This window comes from Capricornis sumatraensis, chromosome 17 (assembly GCF_032405125.1).
Source record: "Capricornis sumatraensis isolate serow.1 chromosome 17, serow.2, whole genome shotgun sequence".
NCBI classification, from domain to species: Eukaryota; Metazoa; Chordata; class Mammalia; order Artiodactyla; family Bovidae; genus Capricornis; species Capricornis sumatraensis.
Genome location: NC_091085.1, coordinates 15,116,053 through 15,130,403, shown reverse-complemented (window position 1 = coordinate 15,130,403; position 14,351 = coordinate 15,116,053).

Here is a 14,351-nt window from a genome sequence, read left to right as displayed (position 1 = left end):
ACTTTCACTTTCAATGGCAATCAGGTGGTCATCAACAGATACAGGAACACTCCTCTTACCAAGGAATGAAAACACTCCATTTTTCCCAGGCTAGGCTGACAAAAGAACTGTATATCTGACTATTCATGCTCCACATGTGAGCACAAACCAGTGTGTTAGGCCCAGGCTATGCATACTCCCAAGTCTACCCCCTCCTTGCTCCATGAGGAGCCCCAGCCACTGCTTCCCGTGTCCTGTCTCCCAGAGCTCTTCCAGAGGCTGCTTGAGGGACAGTCAGGCTGGGACACAGTCTACATTAAGTCCGTGATGGCAGAGCTACCACAGCCCTGGTACCCAGGCCTCGTCTGCCAGGATGCACAGAAGTTCTGCCTCTGGTAAAGTATTCCAGCTGGGTAATCTGCCTTCCCAATGGGGTCGTGTAATTCTGCTAGTGTGTGTTAGAAGAGGAAGTCAAACTGATCCATTCAAAGGAAACTTACAATACGGATCTGCTTTTTTCTTCTAGGCGTTGTTTTAGAACCTGGGGCATCTATGGGGAAGCAGTTCTCAAGAAGCTCATATTCTCTGGGGTAAAGTCAGGTTACTTGACTTGGGGCCGTGCTTTTCGTCTCTGCAGCACATTGGCAATTCCAATAACCCACCTAATATTACATGTATTTCTTTTAAATTTTTTTATTTTATATTGGATTATAGTTAATTTGCAACATTGTGTTAGTTTCAAGTGAACGGCAAAGTGATTCACCAAGAATACTGGAGCGGGTTGCCATGCCTTCCTCCAGGGGATCTTCCTGACTCAAGGATCAAACCTGCGTCTCTTATCTCCTGCATTGGCAGGTGGGTTCTTCACCACTAGCGCCCCCTGGGAAACTAGTTTTATACATACACATATATGTATAGAAGTTCTTTTTCAAATTCTTTTCCCCTTTAGGTTATTACAAAACATTGAGTACAGTTCCTGGTGCTATACAGTAGGTCCTTGTGTGCTCGAGCGTGCTCAGTCAGTCGTGTCTGAGTCTTTGAGATCCTATGACCTGTAGCCCGCCTGGCTCTGCTGTCCATGGAATTTTCAAGGCAAGAATACTGGAGTGGGTTGCCATTTCCTTCTCCAGGGGATTTTCCCAACCCAAGGATCAGACCCACATCTCCAGCATCTAATGCACTGGCAGGTGGATTCTTTCCCACTGTGCCACCTGGGAAACTAGTTATACGTGCGTGTGTTAGTCGCTCAGTTGTGCGACTCTTTGCAACCCCACAGACCGTGGCCCACCAGGCTCCTTCGTCCCCGGGATTCTGCAGGCAAGAGTACTGGAGTGGATTGCCATTCCCTTCTCCAGAGGATCTTCCCAACCCAGGGATTGAACCCTGGTCTCCTGCATCACAGGCAGTTTCTTTACCATGAATTCTTTATCAACTTTTTTCCCATTTCGGTTATTACAGAACATTGAGCACAGTCCCTTGTGCCTTAGCAGCTCCTCGTGTGCTCGTGCGTGCTCAGTCACTGAGTCGTGTCTGACTCTTTGACATCCTATGAACTGGCTCTGCTGTCCATGGAATTTTCAAGGCAAGAAAACTGGAGTGGGTTGCCATTTCCTTCTCCAGGAGGTCTTCCCAACCCAGGGATTGAACCCACATCTCCTGCATCTAATGCACTGGCAGGTGGATTCTTTACCACTCTGCCACCTGGGAAGCCCACAATAGGTCCTTGTTGGTTATCTATTTTAAATACAATAGTGTGTATATTTCAATCCCAGACTCCCAATTTATCCTTCCCAGTCACCTTTCCCCTTTGGTAACCACGCGTTTGTTTACTGTGAGTCTGTTTCTGTTTTGTAAGTAAGTTCATTTGTAGCTTTTTTTTTTCCTTAAGATTCTGTATATAAGCAATCTCATATATTTGTCTTTGACTTACTTCCATATCTTCTAATTCTCACTGCAATATTTTGTAAGAAAGGAGAAAGGAAATACACATGTATCAGTATATTAATAACAAAAACATCCCCAAAAGCTGAAACTCCAAGTTCTACTATTATCCCTAAATAATACTGGAAGGTGTGTTGGGTGTGATTCAGCGCGGGAAATAGAAACCGCTTTTCATACTTCAAACAAAAAAGGATCTAACGCGTGAAATTAGGGGCTGATGAAATGCTTGGAAGAGTTTGGTCTCTAGGAATCAATCACAGAACCGTTCCTTAGAACTGACTCACTGGAAGCTATTCTCTGAGACTACCATTGGAACAATTGAGTTCAAGAACATACAGTCATAACTGTAGTGATGAAATTAGGACGTGGAAATGAAGGAGCTGAACGCGACATTTAGCTTCCTCTCCACAGCAACTCCTCTGAATACATAGAAAGCTAGGTAAGGAAATTGGTAACATCACTAGCAGAAAACTTCACACCCCATGACCTGTTTGCCAATGGAATAAGGTAAAAGTCAAGAAAATGGCCTCCACTTCACTTCTGTCTCCCAAATCTCATGCAAGTTGGAGGAAACTACCATAGGAAATGAAATTTTCAGCATTCCAAACCCTACAACAGAGAAAAACATACTAGAAGAATGATCAAATAAAAATTGAATTAGCCAGTCCACCATGCCCACCACACAGAAGGAAAGGCTGAGTTCACGACGTTGAATGATCACTATGGAATTACCAGGTGAGTCACATCTCCAGCTGGTGCCTAGTGCAACATCCTGCACCTATTAGATGCTCATCAAAAATTTAATAAGTGAAAGAATGAGTCCATGAATAAATGCACTGTGGATGTCACAAAAATGAACCATAATGGTGGCTTTTTTCTTTTAGTCTCCTTTTAAGAAATTATTCCTGAATGATGTAGTGATAGTTGTTTGTTCACTTATTTCAAATACAAACTAAAATACTCTTAACTGTCTCATTTCCCTTTTGTGTTTGTCTAAGCAGCTTTTAAACTAACTTTCTAACTTCCCTGGTGGCTCAGACGGTAAAGCGTCTGTCTACAAGGCGGAAGACCCGGGTTCGAGTCCTGGGTTGGGAAGCTCCCCTGGAGAAGGAAATGGCAATCCACTCCAGGACTATTGCCTGGAAAATCCCATGGACAGAGGAGCCTGGTAGGCTACTGTCTATGGGGTCGCAAAGAGTCGGACACGACTGAGCGACTTCACTTCAAGCAGCTTTTAGAAAGCTCAGGAAGTAACGTTTTAAAAATAGAAGAAATCTAGATTCTTTTTCTTCTTCCTTTTGTTGGACAATGAGTTTCCCTTTCACACTTTTGTGGTTATTATTGCTAAATGTTTCCTCCAAGAAGAAGTCTTCCTATTTGGTTTATTTTTAGAAAGTCAAAAGAGAACTTCTAAGCAATGGCTCTTTATTTAGGCCAGGATAGCAGCAACTTTGAGTAGATTATAAGAATATAGCCCTGCAGTCGGTCAACCTCTGATTCTCTTTGTTCCACATTAAAGAGCATTTTTCAAGACTACTTTTCATTCTCTTTCCCTATAGCATATAGACAATCAAATCCATTTACCCCTAACAAAAAGTCATCCAGATATCTCTTTGCTTAAATCAGAACTAATTAGGATTGGCACTAAGTTGTACAAACTCTTATCACAGTGTTGGGACCAAAAGAAGTTTTAAGAGTCACACTGCACTACTCTATCACTTGTGGGTGAACCTCGTTTATAGGTGAGCACACCGACATGCAGTGAGGTTGAAGATTACCCTGCACATCCAGCCTCTTCTCCTTGCTTTGGTAACATTCTCTCACGTACATTTGTCCATCTAGTAGTCAGTGTGCTTGGCACACAGAGCACTGTGGGAGGACTTGAATGGAGATGCTGGGATGTTTCCAGCCACACACCGCAAGACTACATCTAATGAGCCACACGCAAATCCAACCACAGGGGACAGTGATCCACCTCCCAAAGTGGCATGCATTTTCATGATTGCTCGTCCCTAACCTGGGATTTCCCCCGCAAGACCCAACCCCTCCCTCTCTTCACGTCAAAATCCTTCATGTTCTTCAAAGCCCTGGTCGGTTGTTTGTTTCTACCATGGTCTGGGTGTCTGTGTCCCCTCAAAAGTCATCTGTTGAAATGTTGGTGCCCAGTGTGAGTATCAGAAGCTGGGACATTTGGAAGGTGGTTAGATCAGGAGGATGGAGCCATTATGAACATGATGAGAAAGTGACCCTACAAAACTCCCTAGCTCCTTCTGGGAGGATCCAAAGAGAAGTCTGCAGCCTGGAAGAGTGGCCTCAGCTGACCATGCTGGCAGCCTGACCTCAGACTTCCAGCCTCCAGAACTGCAAGCAGTACATTTCTGTTTGTAAGTGACCCAGCCTGTGGGGTTTTGATACAGCAGCCAGAAGCGACTAAGACAATTACCAAACCAAGCCCTTCTCAGATCCCGCAGTCACAATTGATTACAAGTTTTGTGAATTGCCAAGAGCTTTCTTTTGCTCTTCTGTTATGTCTTGGCTGTCTTCTGGCGGGGTAGATGTTATACAGATGGATACATACCATTTTGTCACGGTTCCAGCACTATGTTGAACTAAGACATGGAAGCCCACTGGCTATGAGCCCTTAGGAACACTGGATTACAAAGCAACATGACAGAAAAGTTTTTAAAGTCAATCTTTAACTGAAAGAAAGGGAACACTCCAGCTGGCAGAAACACAAAGGGAACTGAAAGCCAGAGTAAGAAATGCCAGGACTGGGGGTGCAGCAGCTTTGAGAAGCTGATGGAGACAGTGCTAATGATTTGGTAAGTCCAGGGTTTCAGCGGGGCTTCCCTGGTGCTCAGATGGTAAAGAATCTGCCTGCAATGCAGGAGACCCAGGTTCAGTCCCTGGGTTGGGAAGAGCCCCTGGAGCAGGAAATGGCAAGCCACTCCAATACTTTTGCCTGTAGAATCCCATGGACAGAGGACACTGGCGGGCTATAGTCCATGGGGTTGCAGAGAGTTGGATGTGATTGAGCATACACACACACACAGACATACACACAAACACACAGTGATACTGCAGGAAACCTCAAGCCTAGAAATTGCCATGGTCTTGGGCCTGTGTTGTCTCCAGGACACCAGGAGGATGTTGCTATTAAACTCTGCTACCCAGGCAGCATGGGACAAGCACAGACAAAAATGAGCCTCACTGCAGCGAGCTTGTACTAAAAATCCACGTATAATGTACAACAAATAACCAGGGATATAATAAACAGGAGGTTTTTTAATCTCAAAATTTAGTATACAGGAAAACAATCTAAAAGAAACCATAGTCCACATGTTTAAAATTTTGAAAATCTGAAAGGCATTGGAAAAAATAAACAAATGGCATCTGTGTATGCTAAGTCACATGTTGTGTCTGACTGTGTGATCTTATGGACTGTAGCCCACCAGGCTCCTCTGTCCATGGAATTCTCCAGGAAAGAATACTAGAGTAGGCTGCCATGCCCTCCTCCAGGGGATCTTCCCAACCCAGGGATAGAACCCACGTCTCATTCTCCTGCATTGTCAGGTAGGTTCTTTAACACTAGTGCCATCTATTAAGCCCCAAATAAATGGCAATTCACTACAAAAGAAAAGGCAAAAATTTAAAACAACAAATAGAACATCTGGAATCAAGTCCCCTTAAAACTGAGATCCCTTACAGAGTTAATGATTTATCTCTCTATCCACATCTTTATTCTCTTTTTGTCACCTCTGAATTCAGTCCTGTGCTAACTGACCACCAGAATCAGATGACTGAGACTGCTGGTGTTGATAACACTGTTAATGTTCTAAAATTGTTAGAGTGAGTGAGTGAGTGAAGTCGCTCAGTCGTGTCTGACTCTTTGTGACCCCATGGACTGTAGCCTACCAGGCTCCTCCCTCCATGGGATTCTCCAGGCAAGAGTACCGGAGTGGGTTGCCATTTCCTTCTCCAGGGGATCTTCCCGAGATATCACCATCAAACATGCAAGCCCAGGTTGTTTCTCCAGGGCAAGATGAGATAACAGATTTCTAAGTGACAGATCACCTGGACAAAAAAACTGCAAACCAGAGATACCCTAACACCCAAAGCTATAATTAAGATATGTCACAACGATTAGCCCTAGTTTCTTTGTTCTTCCCCTTTAAAAAAACCCTCTAACTCAAACACCAAGTTGGAGTGGCTCTGAGGCTTGTCTCCCCCTCCCTTGCTTGGCACCCTGCAATAAATCCTTTGTTGCAAACTCCCACTGCCAGAGTTTGGCTTTCTGAGCCACAGACACAGAATCCTTGCTCGGTTACACACCTAGATGAATGGTCATTTAAATTTACCACTGGACAAATGGTCTGAGCAGTAGATTAGAGTCAGCTGAAGAAGGGATTAGGAAACTTGAAGGTAGATTTGAACACATTTTCCTCACTCTAGGACAGATGAAGAAACAGAAAATACGAAAAGGCACAGAGAAAAAAATGTAAAGGTCCAGCTTAACATCTATTGGGAATTCCAGAATGAGAGAACAGACAGGATATGGGAGATAAAATATTTGCAGAGATAATGGCTAGTTGACTATATCAATGCAGATGGTGACTGCAGCCATGAAATTAAAAGACGCTTACTCCTTGGAAGAAAAGTTATGCCCAACCTAGACAACATATTAAAAAACAGAGACATTACTTTGCCAACAAAGGTCCATCTAGTCAAGGCTATGGTTTTTCCAGCAGTTATGTATGGATGTGAGAGTTGGACTATAAAGAAAGTTGAGGGCTGAAAAATTGATGCTTTTGAACTGTGGTGTTGGAGAAGACTCTTGAGGGTCCCTTGGACTGCAAGGCCTGGGTGTTCATTGGAAGGACTGATGTTGAAGCTGAAATTCCAATACTTTGGCCTCCTGTTGTGAAGAATTGACTCACTTGAAAATACCCTGATTCTGGGAAAGATTGAAGGCAGGAGAAGAAGGGGACGACAGAGAATGAGATGGTTGGATGGCATCACCGACTCAATGGACATGAGTTTGAGTGGACTCCAGGAGTTGGTGGTGGACAGGGAGGTCTGGCCTGCTTTAGTCCATGGGGTTGTGAAGAGTCGGACATGACTGAGTGACTGAACTGAACTGAACTGAACTGAATGGCTAGTTGATAAAATCAGTTGATAAAAGATATATTTCTTCTTTTACTGGATAACTGCTTTGGGGCACAAACTAATTATTCATATTTACATTCTTAGAGCATTGTAAAAAAAAAAAACAGTGTTAGCTGCTCAGTCGTGTCCAACTCTTTGCAACTCCATGGACTGTAGCCTGCCAGGCTCCTCTAGTCCATAGCATTCTCATAGACCATTGTAAGAACTCTTAAAATATAAATTTTTAGTATAATGCAAGTTACAAATATTAATAAAGGAAAAATATTCAAATAAGATGTGAGAGAAATACAAAGGAAGTGCTACTGATGAAGAATTTATAGCAAGAAATTGCTTACATCTGGGATTATTAAAGAATTCATGGAAGAAGGAAAGAAGGACACTTTGACAGGTAGGAAGGAGGGGTTGGCCATTCCCAGCAAACAGGATGATCTAACAAAAGGCACAGTGGTATTGATCTGGTAAGGCACAGAGTGGGAAAAGGCAAAAAGCACTCAAGAAAAGGCAAGTAGTCCATTCTGGGTAAATCAAGGACTCGTCGTGGGAGAGCAAGAAAATAGAGCCAGATGATACAGGCCTTGAGTGTCAGGTTAAATATTTCAGGCTAGTGGAGGAAGAAAAAATACTTTAAGTAACTGGCTGATGGAGGTGTTTCAGCAATGGGGTGACAAGATCAGAACCGTTGTTTAGGATGATTGATCCAACCAATAATTACACACAATATGAACTAGAGGGAAGACACAGGAGCCAGGGAAGTCAGTCGATTTGTGTGTCACAAAGGACGCTGGCTAGTGACAGGAAATGCAACTCTACCCGACTGGAGCAAATAAGTTTTACTAGGTCATGTAACCAAAATGTGCAGGGTAGATCTGCTCAGGTGTGTCTTTACTCAGCGTTCCATAATGAAAAGTTGAGGGACTTTCCTGGTGGTCCAGTGGTTAAGACACTGGGCTTCTACTGGGCGGGCTGTGGGTTTGCTCCTTGGTTGGAGAACTAAGATCTCACAGTCCACACACCATAGCCAAGAAATTTAAAAAAAATTAATTAAAAAATAATTTAAAAGAATGTGGCCTCTGTCCTTGGATACTGGGAACTAACCTATAATTCACTGGAACTTCCTAAGTAATAAGAATATTTTTGTCATTCCTAATGGACCCTGAGAGTTTATGCTAATACTGTGACTCATGTTGGGTCCCTCATTTATACTAAGATGATGACTCATGAGGGTTTGGGAACTGAGCCCAGTGATATCAGCCTGATCTCCACAGAGGGGAGAGGGCCTGGAGATCGAGTTTAAATATATGACTAATGGTTCCATCAATCATACCTACAGTGAAATTCTAGTGAAACACAAGACAACGAAGCTCGAGAAAGCATCCCTAGCTAACAATATTCTGTACATATTGCTACGCATCAATGCTTCCCGACTCTGCAGAGAGAAGACGCAGAAGCTTTGCTCTTGAGACCCTCCTAGACCTCCCCCTCTTCTTTTGGCTGGGCCCATTCTGCATCCTTTTGGCTACAACAAGACTATCACTGTAAATACAGTGCTTCCCCAAGGTCTATGGATCATCGCAGTGAATTATGAAAACTGAGGCAGTACTGTGTCCCCTGTAGCCAGTTAATCAGAAGAGTGGGTGGCCTGGGAGCTCCTGAGCTCACTGCTGCTGATGGAGGCAAAGGCAGCTTTATGCAGGACTATGCTCTCTACTTGTGAAGGCTGGCTGAATTCTGGGCCATTAGTGTCAGAGGTCATTGCATCCAGCAGTGCAAAGACCCTGAGGTGGGATCATGCTTGGCTCACTTGAGAAACAGCAGAGGGGCCCAGGTCTGAAGGTGAGTGGTGGTTAAAGTGACATATATATGAGTCTGATTGGTAGCCAGTCAGCTCACAAAAGCACTGGAGAGCTTTTAAAAGAAACGAGTGTCAGGGAATCTATCCTAGGTAGATCCAATTAGTTTCTCTTGGGGGTGGGCACAGGCATCTGTATCATTATAACTTCTTCAGGTGATACAGTCTGATGTAGGCCCTTGCTGGCCATAATGTAAGGACATTAGATATTGTTCTGAGTGTAAGGGGAAGTTGATGATGCCTGTTGAGCAGAGTGACATAATCTGTCTTAAGGTTTTAAAGGACTCACTCTAGTTGCTGTATGAAGAATATTCTGTAGTGGGACAAACTGGAGGCAGGAGGTCAGATGAGAGATGAAGATGGCTTAGAATAGGATATTTCTGTAAGTGGCAGAGAGGAACGGTTCTATGTGGGATGAATTTTGAAGGAAAGCAATTTGCTTATGAATTAGATGTGTGGTTTGAGAGAAATAAGTCATGAATGAGCACATGATTTTTGGTTTTTGTCTCTTTTGGGGCCTCAGCGACAGAGTGAAAGGTAGTGCTAATCACTGGGACCAAGAGAATGTGGTCAGCTGGCCAGGACTGCCTCACATGCGCATCCCTAAAGCAAGAGTGAAGTCAGTCTTGCCTGAAACACATATACTAAGAGCATAAGAGAGTATTCCACCAGAGTGAAAATCAGGGCATGCCATCAGAGGCCGGGGGAAGAGATGCTGGGTGAGCCAAGAACAACAGCTCATTAGACGAGTAAAATACACTTCAAAAAAAAAAAGCTCCTCCCTTTCCCTTCCCAAACGATTCAGCGCTAAGGCAGTTAGGTGTCCAAGAGGGTAGTCATGGTGGACCAGAGCACGGTGTCTGGCCCCAAGCAGGGTGAGGAAGGTATTCCGATCAGGAGGCACCAGCGGCAGCCAGGCACGGTTGCTGGAATCTGGGAGGGGCGGGAAAGTCAGCACACAGGAGGACTGGCCTGCGGGGAGTGTCAGAGCCTAACCAGGATGAGGAGACCAGCCAGGAGGACCAGCCAGTGTGGAGCATCCAGGTAGGATAAGGAAAGTGCCCGTGCAGGACGCGGCTCAACACAGGGTCCTGGGGTCTGAGTCGGGTGAGGAGGACTTCTGTGTGCAAAGGGGGCTTCAGCGTGAACTGACAGTTTTCAAGATACTGTGTGTATACACATATTTCCTAGTTCTGTCCACTAAGAAGCCCAAGAGCAGATGAAACCCAGGGACAATAAGCATGCCTATTACCCCAATCTTGGCTACCAATTAGCATTATTTATCAAGTTCAGTTTAGTAGCTCAGTCGTGTCCGACTCTTTTCGACCCCATGAATCACAGCACGCCAGGCCTCCCTGTCCATCACCAACTCCCAGAGTTTACTCAAACTCATGTCCATCGAGTCGGTGATGCCATCCACCACCTCACCCTCTGTCGTCCCCATCTTCTCCTGCCTTCAATCTTTCCCAGCATCAGAGTCTTTTCAAAAGAGTCAATTCTTTGCATCAGCTGGCCAAAGTATGGGACTTTCAGCTTCAGCATCAGTAAAGGAAGAAAAATAACTGATTCCATGACTAGGGCAGAGAAAGCACCACACAAGTCCAAAACTTAAAACCAAAAGTAAGTACTAGAAAATGATGGGGACAGCAAAAGGGCATAGACGTCAGCTTGAATGCATTGATGAAACTGGGGATGATTTGAGCATTAAACACAAATAATGATAGTAATTGACTAAAATAAGATACCATGAGTCAAAAGTGATAAATAAATAGATTGAAAGCTTGAGGAATATAATGATAGTCACATCAGTTACAAAGTGTCTTCTGACAATACTAGCTAGTTACAGGAAATACAATGAAATACTTACTAATTTCAAGGGGAAAAAAAGAGTGAACTTACATTGAAGAAGCCTGACAGGTATCACTTAATTAGGTGATCAAAGGGAACATCACTGGTAATGAGACAAAGTGAAATTGACCTCCCCCCCAGTATGATACCAAAGTGCACAGCATCACTACTCTGATATTCCTGCCAAAGACATATAACTTGAATCTAATCCTGAAGAAGAATCAGACAAACCCAGCTGAGGGTCTCCTCAAAATCACTGGCTGGTAATTTTCAAAAGGGCTTCCCTCCTGGCTCAGTGTTAAAAATCTGCTTGCCAATGCAGAATACAGGGGTTCGATCCCTGGGTTAGGAAGATCCCCCAGAGAAGGAAAGGGCAACCCAACCCAGTATTCCTGCCTGGGAAATCCGATGGACAGAGGAGCCTGGCAGACTACAGTCCATGGGGTCACAAAGAGTCAGACACGACTTGGCAATTAAACAGCATGCTCAGTTACTAGGTCACGTCTGATCCCTCTGCCAGGCTTCTCTGCCATTTCCTTTCCTGGGGGATCTTCCTGACCCAGAGATGGAATCTGCACCTCCTGCTTTGGCAGAAAGATTCTTTACCACTGAGCCACCTGGGAAGCTCCTCTCAACAACACAATCTTCAAAAGTGTCAATCAAAGTCATGGAGGTCTAGGAAAGATCGAGGAACCATTCTAGTTGAAACAGACTAAAGAAACAAGACAGAGAAGCACATAGTGATCCTGAATTGGATTCTTTCCCTTAAAGTGACATTATTAGGGCATCTGGAAAATTTGAATGGGTTCTGAGGATTAGGTGGTAGCAATGTTATCAGTGTTAAATTCCTGACTTTGATACTTGCATCATCCTACTGTGTAGGAGAATGTTTCCATTTTCAAAAAAATACACGGTAAATTATCTAGGGATGATGAGACATCATGTTGGTAATTTAATCTCAAATGATTCAGGAAAAAACTGCTTTGTACTGAATTTGCACTTTTTTCTGTCAGTCTGAGGCTTAAACAACAACAACAACAACAACAACAACAGGCAAACCAAAAAAAGAAAAACAGAAAACTTAAGGTACAGATTGTTTTGGTATGTCAAGAGTCTTCCAGCCCTATGGACTGTAGCCCACCAGACTCCTCTGTCTATGGGATTCTCCAGGTAAGAATACTGGAGTGGGTAGCCATCCCCTTCTCAAGAGGATTGTCCCAACCCAGGGGTTGAACCCTGGCCTCCCACATTTCAGGCAGATTCTTTAACATCTGACCCACCAGGGAAGCCCCATAACTAATAGTTCAGTTGCCCAGGCATCTCTGACTCTTTGCAACCCTATGGACTGTAGCACGCCAGACTTCTCTGTCCATCACCAACTCCCGGAGTTCACTCAAACTCATGTCCATTGAATTGGTGACGCCATCCAACAATCTCATCCTCTGTCATCCCCTTTTCCTCCTGCCTTCAATCTTTCCCAGCATTAGGGTCTTTTCCAATGAGTCAGTTCTTCGCATGAGGTGGCGAAAGTATTGGAGTTTCAGCTTCAACATCAGTCCTTCCAATGAACACCCAGGACTGATCTCCTTTAGGGTGGACTGGTTGGATCTCCTTGCAGTCCAAGGGACTCTCAAGAGTCTTCTCCAACACCACAGTTCAAAAGCATCAATTCTTCAGCACTCAGCTTTCTTCACAGTCTAACTCTCACATCTGTACATGACCACTAGAAAAACCATAGCCTTAACTAGACAGACCTTTGTTGGCAAAGTAATGTCTCTGCTTTTCAATATGCTGTCTAGGTTGGTCATAACTTTTCTTTAGAGCCCCCTAAAATAAAGTCAGTCACTGTTTCCCCTGTCTCCCCATCTATTTGCCATGAATAACTAATAGAGGAAAACATAATTTTAGAGCTGACTGATACCATTTAGTCTGTGACCCAATCCAGAATTTTAAAATCATTCATTTGCTCCAAATAATTATTAGTAATTCTTTAAGGCTTTCTTAAATTATCATAATAGATTTTTCTGATATTGAATGTGGATGCATTTCTTTAAAAGTATTTTTAATTAATATATGAACATTTTTTTAACATAATGCTATTGCATACATAAAAGACTGTAGTACAGTATAAACATAACTTTTATATGCACTGGGGAAACAAATTTGTATGACTCACTGTGATATTTGCTTTATTCTAGTGGTCTGGAATCAAAGTGGAAATATCTCTGAGGCATATCTATACTATTGTAGTAATAATAATAAACAGTAACTATAATTAATCATAATACTGAAAGAAATGTAATTTTACATTGCTACCAAACTATTAAAAATGAACATATCAGTTACATTAAAATATATATTATTAGGCAATCATATGCATATACCTCTTTACCTTAAATGTTTTATATATACATTATATATATGCAGATATAAAACATATACACACACACACCTACACATACAAACAAGTGAACAAACACAGATACACATGCATATATGACAAATAATTTGTATGACCAGTAAATCATGATCAATAGCAGTTACTTCACATAGGAGTCTGGAAAGTATCAAAGAAAAGCTATTTTTTTAAACTACATGCATAGCCAAGTGAGTACAGATTTACTAGCAGGGACTGAACAAGTCTGAATAGTATCATTATTTCTCTATATAAAATAAATATATTGTTTTAATATTCAAATATTTCAAATATGTATATGAGGTACAAAACATTTGTCCTAAAATAACCAGCTAATTTCCACTACAAACCTACCATAGGTATAAATTTTTTAACCATAAACTCCTAAAGAGACCTCCTTGTGATGAATGAATTTTGAAAGCCTGAAATGACCATCTTCTAGAGTTAGCATACCCTGGAGTCAATTTCTATTTCTGCTGCCTAATCTTTCCTATTTCCTTGACTGTAATCTGTTTCTTTAACTAGGTCATAACTGCTTATTAATCATTATGAAAGCTTTATTATCCTTTAAGTACTCATGACCATCATTATTTTAATCTCATATATAGAATGACAGGAACACAGTTTGTCATATTCAGTATTAATATAAACATGAAAGGTGCTATCGAGAGGAGGAAACCACTATCATGATTGATTTTAAGACAAACACAATAATTCTTTTGAATTTTAAATGAAGCAAAAAGCCTACATTCAAAGGGCAAATTGTATATTGGGTTTGAGAAATCTGATTCTTCAGAAACAAAATGAGAATACTGTAGTTCTTTCCCATGGTCTTCCACTTTGGATATTACTAAATATCAAATAATTAAATAACTGTTGAAAATCACTGACTGGATCTCCATCCCCTTATCTGAAAGTAGGAATACTAAGAAGTGCTCCTAGACTTTCTTCCTAGGGAGATTTAAGACAAATAAGTTCAAATTTCTAGAAAGAGTTACTTTATGATTTTCATGTTTCCATTATTTTCACTTTAACAATTGTTGCAGATGGTGGTGGTTTAGTTCCTAAGTTGTGTCTGACTCTTTGATGACCCCATGAGCTGTAGCCCACCAGGCTCCTCTGTCCATGGGATTCTTCAAGCAAGAATACTGG